The sequence below is a fragment of the Chiloscyllium punctatum genome, chromosome 26 (assembly GCF_047496795.1).
Source record: "Chiloscyllium punctatum isolate Juve2018m chromosome 26, sChiPun1.3, whole genome shotgun sequence".
Taxonomy (NCBI): domain Eukaryota; kingdom Metazoa; phylum Chordata; class Chondrichthyes; order Orectolobiformes; family Hemiscylliidae; genus Chiloscyllium; species Chiloscyllium punctatum.
In genome coordinates, this window is record NC_092764.1 from 48,196,676 (window position 1) to 48,210,493 (window position 13,818).

The following is a 13,818-nucleotide window of genomic DNA, read 5'->3' on the forward strand; positions in this document are numbered from 1 at the left end:
ACGTTTCCATATTGTGCAACTGCAAATGCAAGGAAGTTTTTTACCTTTGAAATTGAGTTCAAGGTGATTCTACCTGTGTTTGTATCCTAAATGAGCACCCAAATTATTCTGCCCAGATTTCAAGTGAGGTTTCTCAATTTATCCAGACAGGATAGACCAAGTTGTTCCACCCACAGCTGGGGGGAGATGAATTGGGTCCTCTTCATTATTCACCTGCCCACCTCAGCTTCTTGCCTTCAACAAGGTTAACTTTAAAAGGATTCCTTCCCTGGTGGATAGCATTCTCCCAGACCAAATGAACTCTCATTGCAGAAGATGTCATTGAATTAATAAGTGAGTTTATTAATTATTAAGCACAAGAAAAATTATAAATGACACACACACACACACACACACACACACACACACACACACACACACACACGACATAAGTGAGGAATCCAAGATAAAACTTTTTTTAAAAGACATATGGAACAATCTCTGTCATCTTGAAAATGTTGTCTTCTACCAGTCAGCTAATCCACTATTCATGCTATCCACAACACTATGACTTCTTATCTTATTAAGTAACCTAACATATGATAGCTTATCAAATGCCTCAGTATGTCTGAATATATATATGGTTATCCTTTAACTATTTTGATTGTTTACCTCCTCAAAGAAATCTAATATTTGTTCGACATGATTTCCCCTTCATAAACCCATGTTAACTTTGTTTAATTGCATTATTTCATTATAAATACTTTATTATTACATCCTATTACAATAGACTAATGATTTTCCAGTATGTGAAGGTGCTGATGTTGGATTGGGGTGAGCAAAGTTAAAAATCACACACCCCAGGTTATAGTCCAATAGGTTTATTTAGAAGCACTAGGAATCTAGGTTTGTTCAATAAATCATTTCAGTTGCATGACACTGTGTTCGTTTGCAATAAATTCTGTGTCTTGTGATCCTGTCCCACTAGTTACTTAATGAAGAAGCAGTGTTGTGAAAGCTAGTACTTCCAAATAGACCTGTTGGATTGTAACCTGGTGTGGTGTGATTTTCCAGTAATAAGTTAAGCTAACTGGCCTAAGTGTCCTGGGTGTTTGCCTCTTTTGCATTTTCTTGAAATTAGGGTATTATATTGGCTGTTTTCCAAATGACAAGGCCATTCCAGAATTTAAGGATTCTTGGAATATTGTTACCAGTGCATCTATGATCTCTAAAGCTGCTTCTTTTAATATCCAAGGATATCAAGCCCTTCTGCCTTTAGCCCCCATTGGTTTTCCTCGTACATTTTTCTCCAGTGATAGTTATAGTAATTATTCCTTCTCCCTCCCCTCGTTTCCCCCTTAATTATTTAGTACTTTTGGAATGCTACTCGTGGTCTTCTCCAGTGAAGACTGGTGCAAGTATCGATTCAACTCCTCTATCTCAGTTACCACCACCATCCACATCCTGTACTTTTCTGCAATAATGAATGGCAGACTCTGAACAGTTGCAAATAACCCCCGTTCCTGTCTGGAGGAGCCCAATCCAAACAAGATCATTGCCACAATTACCTTTGGCAAATGTGATCCTTTCCCTGCTCAGGGAGTGCAGCTCTGGTTCCAGCAGTGGTAGATTTCATTTACAAAATTCTTAGAGAATGATGGATGACTTGTACACTTTTTCTTACTTAGGTTCATGTGGGAGAATCACCTCCTCAACAATCTGAACAGACATGGAGTCCTGCTGAGCCTCTCTGCCCCACCCCTGCACCTTCCAGGAACTTGCCCTGTATCTCACCTCCATGGACAGCAGCAGCTCACCACCACCTTCTCAAGGTTAACTTGGGATAGACAATAAATGTTGGATGAGCCAGTGACCAACAACCACATTGCATGAATGAACATATAAGAAAAAAACAACAGGACTGTAAAACATTTCAGCTGGTGGTCTTAAAATCATGTGCTAATAATGCACTGTCTTTAACAAAAATAAGTTGTATTCATAAATCGATTTGTCAGGTACTTCAGTTATGCTAATTGAGACTGAGGTAGTAATAGTGTAAAGGATAGAGAAGAAGAAAAGTTTCTGAAGTGTATTAAGGACAATTTTCTATAACAGTGTGTCTCAAGCCTAGCGTGAGCCATTACTGAATCTTGTTCTGGGAAATAAGGATTCATAGAACTCATCAAATCCCTACAGTGCAGATAGAGGCCATTCAGCACATTGAAACTGCACCGACCTTCAAAGAGCATCCCACCACACCCACCCTATCTCCATAACCCTGTATTAACCATTGCTAACCCACATAGCCTATGCAATCCTGGACAAACCAAGGCAATTTAGATTGGCCAATCCACCTAACCTGCACATCTTTCGGCTGTGGGAGGAAACTGGAGCATCCCGAAGAAACTCATGCAAACAGGGGGAGAATGTACAAACTCCACACAGACAGTCAGCCAAGGCTTGAATCAAATCATGGCCCCTGCTGCCAACCATTGTGCCACCATGCTTCAGGTGGTTTAGTTAGATCTTGAGGGGGAAGACATTAAAAACAGTGATCATGGCATCATAAGGTTTAGGGTATCAATGGAACAGAACAAAGACCATCTAGTTAATAAATACTTAATTGGAGAAGGGCAAATTTCTATGGATTTAGATAGGATCTCACATGTGGTAATTGAATAAAGGGTGCCTTTTTAAAAGGGAGATAGTTCGTGTACAGTCAACATATAATCCCACATGGAAGAAATGTAAGGCAATGAGATCTAGGACTCTCTGAATGCCAAAGCGGATTGACAGTAAGGTGAGATGAAAACAGGGTGATATGAAAAATCTCTGTACAGTAATGAAAGGAGAACCAGGTTGAATGTAGAAAATTCAGATGGAAAGAGAGAAAGAAAAAAAGAAAGAATAAAAGAGAGAACGAAAAGAGACTGTCAGCTAACCAAAGAAAATCCAAAAGTCTGGAGTACATAAAGAAGGAGTGAAATTGATTAGGCATCTATAAAGTTGCCTACATATGAATGCAAACAGCATTGTAGTAGACATGAATATTTGGTATCTGTTCTTATTAAAGATGAATGTGCTGTCATCGTCATAAGGAAAGAGAAGGCAGTTCAGATAATTACTGAGCAAAAAGTTGATAAACTGAAGTTATAGAAATACTGGTACTGAATGTTTACAAGACTAGCTGAATAGTGAGGGTAGTAAGCATGAAGTTGGTGGGAATATTGTTCATAACTTGCCAGTCTTCCTTAGATTCAGAGGTTAGCTTCAGTATAAAGTCGTAAGTACGCATGTTATTCCAAATAAGGTGCAAGGATAGGCCCGACAATAAGAGGCAATTAGCTTAAACTTAAGACAATTTATACAAAACAATTTCCAGAATAATTATCCAAACATGGACAAAGCGTAGATTAGCAAAGGAAAACCAATACAGATTTGTTAAAACCAGAAGAGTCACAAAGAACATGCATGAAAGTGAATGTGAGGCATGTCGGATCATCCAAGATCCCCATGAATGGTGAAGCAGGCTCAAAGGGCCGAATGGACTACTCCTGTTTATTTCTTACGATCTTCTTTATGGTCTTAGGGTAACGAAACTAAACCTGCATGCAATACACCAGGTGTGGTCTCCCAAGACCCTGCACAATTGCACAAAACATCCTTGTTCCTCACTATGAAGGTCAACTTACTAATTGCTCCTTCACACCTATTGTACCTTTCAGCAACTGTGTACAAGAACACACTGGTCTTATTGCACCTTGCCCTTTCTTAATCTAACGCAATTCAGATAACAAGGTCTTCCTGTTTTTGTGACCAAAGTGGATAACCTCAGTGCTATCCACATTATATTTCATCTGCCATGCATTTTTCATTCTCACAACAGAGAATGTCTTGATGAAGACCAATTAACATGAAACATTAACGTTGTTTCTCTCTCCACAGATGATGCCTGATCTGCTGAGCATTTTCAAGATTTTCTGTTTTCATTTCTTAAAGGCAAATCATGTTTAACTAATTTGCTTGAAAATTTTGATGAGGTAACCACAAGTGTAGATCAGGATTGATATGCAGTCAATAGACTTTCAAAAGTAATTTGATAATATGCCACCTTACGGACTTGTAAGCGAAGTTGAAGCTTATGGAATAAAAGGGTCTCTGGCAGTATGTTTATAATGTTTTCGTGTTAAAATGTCAGGATATAAATCCATTTCATCCATCTAACTAGGATGCACCTTCTGACTAGTTTGTGGAGGTAGACAGCCAGGCAGCTTGTCATGGCTCCTAGCATTGAACAGTCAAGGGGTGGACATTTTGGTATACATGACCGTGTTATATCAATTTCACAATGATAGCATGGGTCAGCAGATTCCACAGCAAACACTCTGCGTGTGCTTCAGGCAAAATAACTATGTCTGAAAGTCTAAAGGAAGTAGTCCTTTCCTGAGTGAAGGACAATGATCAGTCAGGGGCTTGAATGACCTGATCCAAGATCACAACCACTGATGAAGAAGCAGCGCTTGGAAAATTAATGCTTCCAAATAAACCTGTTGGACTGTAATCCTGGTGTGTAATTTTTAACCTGATCCAAGATAATAGTGAATCTTGAGGAAGGTGAGATCAAAGATGTGTATTAGTACCACTGCTTTTCCTGAATACACATTAATGTCTGAAACATGGGAGAAAAGGCACAATTCGCAAAACAAGGAAGTTTAATGACTGACAGGAGAAGAGAGGTACACTTCCATTTATCATTGTCAGGTGAGTGAAATCAGATTACATTTTAAATAGAGAAGTGAGACATTTTCATCGGAAGAGCAAGAAGAACCAACATAAACTAAATGGTACCATTTTACAGAGACTGCAGGAACAGAAATATCTAATGGTAAAGTTCCACAAGTCATTGAAGGTGGCTATAAGTGGTTCCAAAGAAATGCAGCGTCTTGAGAGCTTTATAAATATACAAATCAAGTATGAAATAGCAAAAAGGTTGTGATAAACCTTTGTAATCTGGTTTGGCCTCAACGTGAGCATTCTGGCCAATTCTGGTCACCACAGTTTAGGAAGGATATGAAGATTTTAGATAGGGTGAACAGAAGGTTGACAAGAAAATCACTGGAGATTAGTTGAATGAAACAAATTGAAACTGAAGTTGTTCTTCGAGAAGATTAAGAAGAGATTTGATAGAGGTGTTGAAAATCATGAGGGGTCTAGACAGAATAGATAATGAGAAACTGTTAACATTAGCAGAAAGGTTAAGTATCAGAGGACAGAGATTTAAGATGCTGGGCAAAAGAATGAGGGACAACATGATGAATATCTTCTTTATGCACTGAATGATGATGATCTGATATGTTGCTGAAAATGGATACAGATTCAGAAGAGAATCAGATAAGCTTCTGAATAGGAAAAATAATTTCAGGGCTGGGGAAAAATGTGCTGAAGTGGAAATACTTAGTTTATTCTTTTAGGGAGTTGACACAAACGTAATGGGCTGCATAATGTCCTTTGGGTTGTACCTATATTGACTTTACCCATATTTCTACATTCTCATCAGATAGTTATTCATTAGTCCACTGTATAAATTCTTTGACAGTTCAACAGATATCATAATTTGCAGCCTTATCTGCCCCTTTGCTACAATTTGAGCTGCCTAGCATTTGCACTTACTACAGATGTTGATATTTAGAAATTTGATAAAACTAAATTCTGCATAGCAATACAGCCCATTGCCAGAAGTTTCCCAGCCCTTAAGCTGCATTAAATCTATTAATTATTTCCCTTTCCCAAGTCCCCTGTTCCTGAATAGGATCCTTACAACACATGTGACAAAAAGAGTACGTTATGGATCAACATGACACAGTTTGTGTTGACATTCTGTTTCAAATCCTTGACAATTTTTCATTTAAATATTGAAAAATCAAAGCTAAAACTGGAGTATTTGGAGAGTCATTCAGTCAAAGAATTCCTCACAGGTTCCCTCTTGTTTCGAACACTCAATCTATAAAAGGTGATGTTGGCTCAAATATTTTTGACCTGTCATGAATTTATTGAACACCAGTATTAATAGATAAGCATATCCTTAATATTTCTGAAAAAATGTCATGTCTTGGTAGGAAACAAATTGGCTGCACTTTCGAACTTACCCCTTAATTTCTATCACTATTTCTATCTAGATCCCTTTCTAACATCTATCACTACTGAGGTAGCCTTACAAATATCTTAGTTCTACAACTGGTAAAAAGAGCATTTCCTCCACACCATTATAGCATTTTGTTGAGTCAGACAAATCAAAAATAATTTAGATTCTTACAACATAACAGTACTCAGAGCTGGCTTATAATATCCCATTTGACAATGATTACATCTTCTTTTACCATTCCCAAACTGCTTTATTATTTTGGATGAAAGTCCAAACAATTTGTCAATCATCATCACTTGACAAAACCATCGGTTTTGTTAAGCTGTTTAATCTTTAAGCTCAACATTTTGGACATAATCACTGTTTTCTTCAATTCCTGTTAGGAATGTGGTGCATTCTCACAATCAAACGCAGTAGATTTATGAATTTCCATTGCATTGTGATGTTATGAAGTGTGAAAATTAAATCATAAAAATATTACCATTCTATAACATTTTCTAACATTAGAATTAATATTAATATATTACTATGAACGTATTTAATCGCAGACCCAACTCATTGCATTGAACAGACTATTTCTGTTTCTATGTCTTATGGTCCTTTGATCTTATTATCAAAAACAATAACTGAAAATAGAGATACTAACATTATTAGGAATAATAGAAGATAACAATCTGGTTTTTCAATTAGGGAAAATAATGCAAAATGTGGCACCCATAGCCTATCAATTACTGATTTCTCATTATGGGCCATTGTGGCCTCGACAATGAATGGGGCATTGAACTATAGGATTCAGAAATATCTCCAAACACTCATCTATGAAAACACCAATTTTGATCACATGAAAGGAAATCCTCAAAAAGTGACTAGTCTGAAAAGCATTACTGGCACTGTTTCTATGTTTGAAAGAAAGGGACTAGTTCCTTAATCATAAAAAGTTTAATTGTCGTTTCTGGTGCTATTACATGAAAATCACTGGACTGTGTTTTACAGCCACAGATTAAAAGGCTGTCCCCCCTGTAAGACCCACACATACGTGAAGTATAGCATGATTGCAGTGGATCAGTGATACAACACCATCTTGCTAGTCTCAGATATTACAGAAGGTGGGTGGACATGCTGCAGAAATTGGAATGTTTTATGATGCTTTCTGTGGGTTTATCAGTTCTTCAAATATTCTTAGGCCAGAATTCCAGCTATTTCTTTTCAATGGTTTTTATGAACAATATACATTGAGGTCCAGCAATGGGAATTACTGCCTGGAACAGCTCTTGGAACAACCTTATAGTAGATTGGCTTCAGGTGTCATGTACTAGTCTCTGGTCCATCATAGCTTAGCTCAGAGATATATCTAAATATTCATCAAACCCATTACTAATCTCCCCTCAAGTACTTTCCTCATTTCAAACATTATTAACTTAAAGTACTTTTTTAACATTATTGACAGAAATATATATATTTGTGAGTAATTCCCTTTGATAGCAAATATTTCCAAACCAATATTGCTACATTGTTAAGATGTAAATGGATTCTTCAATAATTTTACCGCTGAATGCAACCTCAAATTGAAAGATTGACGCTTCCAAAGGTTTGGATGCTGACATTTGATGATCAAAGTAGTAGGCAAAACAATAATAATAGACCTGGATTCAGATCATCAATTGACTGCTAGGATCAACAACTTCCACATAGGCAAATAATTGGATGACTTCCATGTTCTCTTTACTTCTTGTTCGAGTTTCTGAATAATCTTATGTTTAGAGGCTATTTTGTGTAACTTGCTTTCAAAAGGCAGCCTTGCATTGTAAAATTGTGGAAAATGGTCAAATCAGCCAAGCTGAAAATATTGTTTCTCCCTTGCTGGGCAATATTGTTGTCGGTGTTATCTTTTTGCCACATACTGCCAGCACTGTAAAATTGTGGTGCCGGTTTTGGCAGTTTTCTTCTTCAGTAAGGTGGACAACTTTGGACCAAGCCAAATAATGGCCTCAGAATTGCCCTGAATTGCTTTACGGTGGCAAGCTCTTCATTCAGCTGACGTAGCACGCAGTACCATTTGCTTCAGTGTAAGTTGTCTTCAAACTGCACAAGATCAAGATGTTTGTTTTTGAGGACTGCAACAGCTATACTGTCTCAAAACAGCTACCTCAAATGTGCCATAATCTACATGACCTGTTGAATCAGAATAATCCTGAATGAAGGAGTCAGCCGATTTCCTTGGCTTCTGGAACAACTGATTGAACTGGGTTTATTTTATAAGGTTTAATTTAAGCTAAAATAAACACTGAACAATGCTAGAACTGACAGAAAATCAGCTACATTTGCCTAATGGAGACAGTGTCAACTGGACAAACTAACAAGGACACTCAGGTGCAGGCAACTATTGTTTATCAATCTGACCCCAAACACTGCAAAGTCCCACAAACTTCCAGCTTTTATGCATAACAGGTCACACATTAAATTCTTTATCTGATTAATTCACACTGTATGTTGACCAGATGTCCGTGTTAGCTTACTTATTTCCCACATTAAGTACAACAGGGGTATTGTTTGTATTTACCCAAGGCCTTCCTTATCTCTGATGATTGTGTGGCCCAGCTGTACCTAGTTCTGTATCCTGTTTGTGTACATCTTTAATCCTTCAATTCTGACTTCTAACTAAAACACTCACTGTAAAATACCATCTACACCTCGCACATATTTCCACTTCTGACACCACGTTTTGTGATGATTTCTGTAGGGGGTTCATCTGCTCTTCGGACATTCTTAAACTAGACTTCCAATTATTCTTTAAGTAGTCGAGGGTGTGTAGGTCTGCCAGTTGGCTAGTGTGTGATGCAGAATAAAGTTAGAATCATAGAATCCCTACAGTATGGAAACTGGCCATTCAGTCCATCAAGTCTGTGTAAACAAAAGTGAAATAGCATCAGTTTGATTTAGCGAGCCTTCAAGATAAAACAAAGAGCCCCATTTGGCAGAAATACCAACATCTTCCCCCATGGGCTCCTGATCACTGACTCTCCTCCCATCTACCACCTGCAACTAAATGAGGTGCCTCCTCTAAAGTGTCCCATTCAAGCCCAGCCCCTTACGCTAAACTTTGCATTTACCATAGCTAATCCATCCATAGCCTGCACATGCCTGGAGACCATGGGCATTTTAGCATCATCAAACCACCTAATCTACAAGCTTTGGACCGGGGGAGGAACATGGAGCACCCGGAGGAAACCCATACAGATATGGTGAGAACATGCAAACTCAACACAACTACTTGCCCAAGGCTGAAATTGAACCCAGGTCCCTGATGCTGTGAGACAGCAGTGCTAAACACTGAACCATCATGACACCCATAATAGTTCATGGAGGCCTGCCTACTTACCTTACACCATGCTTATGGAAGGGTTACCCTCAAGCTATACATAATCAACTATTTTTTTTTCTCTCTCTCTCTCAAATGAAGGATGCCTATGGTCAGGCTTTATTCCTGATTGTTGTTGGACAAAAATAGATATTCACACTTTTGAAGCCTCCCTGATTTTGAAGCCTCCTAAAGCTGCACTGTATCCCTTAATTCTGCTTGTCTTTTTTGCAAATGATGCAAGTTGGCTGATTAATAAAGAGTAAAGTTGAACTCTTCCAGAATTGTCTGCAGGTCGACAGAAATTTAACATTAATTGTCTGTACATCAGTGGACAATCAAGAAGAGGAGACAATGGTGTGATAGTAATGAGATGTTCCTATAATTCAGAGGCCCTGGACTAATGCTCTGGGAACTTGGGTTCAGATCATACAATGGTGGAATTCAAATTCAAATTTAATAGGCAAAGCCACAAAATCATCATTGATTGTCATGAAGAAAATAAATTTAGCTCACTAATTTTTTTTATGGAAAGAAATCTACCATCCTAACTTGCTGTGACCTACATGTGACTCCAGGTCACAATAAAGTTGATGACATTGTGGTCAGAGCAAGCCAGTGTTGGTGAATTTCAATGTTCATCATCAAGAATGACTCAATAGCACCATACAAGCAGAGTCTTGGGGATGTAACTTCTAAATTAGGCCTGCAATAGGTGGGGAGGCACCCAAAAGGAAAATACCTATGTCATACACTCATCAATTTACCTGTCATAGATGCATCTGACTATACTGGTACAAGTAGAAGTGACGACCGCACAGTCCTTGTGAAGATGATATGAAATTGTTGTGTGGCACTACAACCATTGCTAAGTGGGATAGATTCAGAACAGATTAAGCAGCTCAAAACTGGACATCCCTATGTATTCAGCCTCATTATGTAATCTCAGTCCAACATTTCCCTCACCACCTCCAATGAAATGGGGTGCCTCTCCAGGACCAATCTATTGGAGAGGCAGCAATGGATGGGATGGGAGTCAATGATCAGGAAGGTAAAAACAATGACTGCAGATGCTGTAAACCAGATTTGCCCGAAACATCGATTTCGCTGCTCCTTGGATGCTGCCTGAACTGCTGTGCTCTTCCAGCACCACTAATCCAGAGTCAATGATCAGGAGCCCATGGGGGAATATGTTGGGATTTCTGCTGAATAGGGCTCTCCGTTTTATCCTGAAGTCTCAGCACAGAAAAGAACACATATATTCTAGTGGATGCAGAATATTGCCTGGCTCATATAAGCAACCATTTTCAGCACGCTGTTGTTCATTGTAATGAAAATTAGATGCAGTTTAGGTGTACATCAAAGAGACAGAGAGATGTTGACTGGCAGTTTTGTTTACAAATGGCTCCAGTCTCTGCTCACTTTGTTTCGAGGATTGCTAGCTTAATTATATTCAAAATATTTACGAACAAATTATGATTATTAACACTGGAATTTAATTTTGTGTTCTTGTACGTGCATGAAACCTTGTTATAATGTATTGCAGCATTTTTGCAAAATTTGCTCTTATTGGGAAAGGTGTGAACAAATGTTAATAATATGCTATGCTAAAGTGCTCTTTGTCTCGATGAACTGCTCGATTTACGATTTCACAGTGACTCATGTGGTGCAAGACAGAAATATTAAAGAAAATTCAATGTTAAAAGTCAATTTAATATTTCAATTTGGGTGGATTTATTGCAGTGCTGCTGGCTAGTTCACAATGAGTTTCTTTGTGCTTCAGATAGCAGATGTCTGCTGGCAGAACAAAAGAATAATTGGCATCCAACCAGCACCACTAGTACACTGTAACTGAGGTAGCATTTTATCCACGATTGTGATAATGATGGGAGGGTTTATACAAATACAAAGGAGGTTGCTATTCTCCCTCATTCGAGAAAGTACATTCAACGTTCAATACAACTGAAATGGCGCCTGAGAAGAAACACAATTAATGCATTCACAGTCTGAAGATATTTACATTGAACAATAAGCAATTTTAGATAAAATAATGCAATAATTATAAAATTACTGATGTAGTTCTATAACTGAGCTAGTAATTTTACTCTACAAGTTGATAATAGTCTGAAACTTATAATTCTATCCAAAGCAGAATGACAAAAATATTGCATGACAAGATTGGGGAATTTTCAAGGGACACCTCATCACTGTAATGAATCCCAGGCAAAATTCCCCAAATTATTACAGTTTTAGCTGGGATACCCTAAGTTGTCAAACTTCTAGCTGAGGAAGGATGAGTCAATTGCCCCTCCTTTATTCACAAAGAGTCAGAGAGTCATAGAGATGGACGGCACGGAAACAGACCCTCCTGTCCAACTTGTCCATGCCAACCAGATATCCCAACCTAATCTAGTCCCACCTGCCAGCACCCGGCCCATATCTCTCCAAACCCTTCCTATTCACATACCTATCCAAATTCCTCTTAAATGTTGCAATTGTACCAGCCTCCACCACATCCTCTAGCAGCTCATTTGATACACGTACCATCCTCTGTGTAAAAAAGTTACCCCTTAGGTTTCGTTTATATCTTTCCTTTCACATCTTAAACCTATGCCCTCTAGTTCTGGACTCCAACCACCCCAGGGAAGACACTTTGTCTATTCACCACCGATCCCTCACCACCAGACGCCTGGAGGAAGAACGCCTCATCTTCCGCCTCAGAACACTTCAATCCCAGGGCATCAATGTGGACTTCAACAGTTTCCTCATTTCCCCTTCCCCCACCTCACCCTAGTTCCAAGCTTCCAGCTCAGCACTGTCCCCATGACTTGTCCCACCTGCCTATCTTCTTTTCCACCTATCCACTCCACCCTCCCCCCACCCCCGACCTACCACCTTCATCCCCTCCCCCACTCACCTATTGTACTCTATGCTACTTTCTCCCCACCCCCACCCTCCTCTAGCTTATCTCTCCACGCTTCAGGCTCTCTGCCTTTATTCCTGATGAAGGGCTTTTGCCCGAAATGTCGATTTTACTGCTCCTCAGATGCTGCCTGAACTGCTGTGCTCTTCCAGCACCACTAATCCAGAATCTGGTTTCCAGCATCTGCAGTCATTGTTTTTTCCACTTTGTCTATTTGTCCTATCCATGCCCCTCACAATTTTATAAACCTCTATAATGTCACCCCTCAGCCTCTGTTGCTCCAGGGAAAACAGCCCTAGCCTATTCAACTTCTTTTTATTGCTCAAATCCTCCAACTCTGGCAACATCTTTGTAAATCTTTACTGAACCCTTTCAAGTTTCACAACATCTTTGCGATAGGAAGGAGACCAGAATTGCACACAATATTCCAAAAGTGGCCTAACCAATGTCCTGTACAGCTGCAACATGACGTCCCTACTACTATACTCAATACTCTGACCAATAAAGGAAAGTACACCGAACACCTTCTTCGCTATCCTATCTCCCTTTCAAGGAGCTATGAACCTGCACTCCTAGGTCTCTTTGTTGAGCAGCACTCCCTAGGACCGTACCATTAAGTGTATAAGTCCTGCTAAGATTTGCTTTCCCAAAATGCAGGGCCCAGTATTTATCTAAATTAAACTCCATCTGCCACTTCTCAGCCCATTGGCCCATCTGATCAAGATCCCGTTGTAATCTGAGGTAACCTTCTTCACTCTCCACTACACCTCCAATTTTGGTGTAATCTGCAAACTTACTAACTATACCTCTTATGCTCACATCCAAATCATTTATATAAAATGATGAAAAGTAGTGGACCCAACACCAACCCTTGTGGCACCCCACTGGTCACAGGCCTCCAGTCTGAACAACAACCCTCCACCACCACCTTCTGTCTTCTACCTTTGAGCCAGTTCTGTATCCAAATGGCTAGCTCTTCCTGTATTCCATGAGATCTAACCTTGCTAATCAGTCTCCCATGGGGAACTTTGTCGAACACCTTACTGAAGTCCATAAAGATCACATCTAACACCCTGTCCTTAACAATCCTCTTTGTTATTTCTTCAAAAAAACTCAATCAAAGTTGTGAGACATGATTTCCCACACACAAAGTCATGTTGACTATCCCTAATCAGTCCTTGCCTTTCCAAATACATGTACTTCCTGTCCCTCAGGATTCCCTCCAGCAACTTGCCCACCACCGAGGTCAGGCTCACTGGTCTATAGTTCCCTGGCTTGTCTTTACCACCCTTCTTAAACAGTGGCGCCAACCTGCAGTCTTCCGGCACCACACCTGTGTCTATCAATGGCACAAATACCTCAGCAAGAGGCCCAGCAATCACTTCCCTAGCTTCCCACAGAGTTCTAAGGTACACC